This window comes from Haliaeetus leucocephalus, unplaced genomic scaffold (genome assembly GCF_000737465.1).
Source record: "Haliaeetus leucocephalus isolate CR32 unplaced genomic scaffold, Haliaeetus_leucocephalus-4.0 Scaffold696, whole genome shotgun sequence".
In the NCBI taxonomy this organism is placed as follows: domain Eukaryota; kingdom Metazoa; phylum Chordata; class Aves; order Accipitriformes; family Accipitridae; genus Haliaeetus; species Haliaeetus leucocephalus.
The window spans coordinates 223,900-224,452 of record NW_010973132.1 but is presented as its reverse complement, the minus strand read 5'-3'; positions in this window follow the sequence as shown (position 1 = coordinate 224,452).

Sequence of the window (553 nt, the reverse complement as noted above, 5' to 3'; positions counted from 1 at the left end):
GGGGGGGCCAGGCTCGGCTGCTGAACTCTTTCGTCCCCCTTTAGCGTGACTCGTTAGGAGGGCTCCGGAGGGGTTACTTCGCTGCTGCCTGGCTGCAGCAGCGCTTTAAGGATGTATCTGTGTCCGGGTGAGCTGCTTGCGGATGGTGTTTGGGGTTAGGTGGTTTTGTTTTGTTTTGGTTTTTTTTTTGGGGGGGGGTGTCTTTCTCTTTGCGTGCTGGAGCTGGGGCAGCTCGGCGTGTGCCGCGGCCTGCGGGCGCTGCGGGGGAGCACGGCGTGCTTCAGCCGCTCGCTAGCGCAGGGAGTCTCGGCTTGCGAGGGTTGGATTTCTCCGCTGGGATTTACGCGGTGGAAGGGGGGTGGGGTGGGGAGGAATTTATTAGATAATTTCTGAAAATCCCGTGCTCTCAAATGTACAGCTCGTTCTTGTTGGCAGCAACTGCGAAGGACTGATTCTTTGCAGTTTACCAGTAAAAGCTGACAATACACCCACGCACGTATGTGAGAGTCTTATATAATACGTACGGGTTTTTTTAAGAGGCGTAAGCAGGATT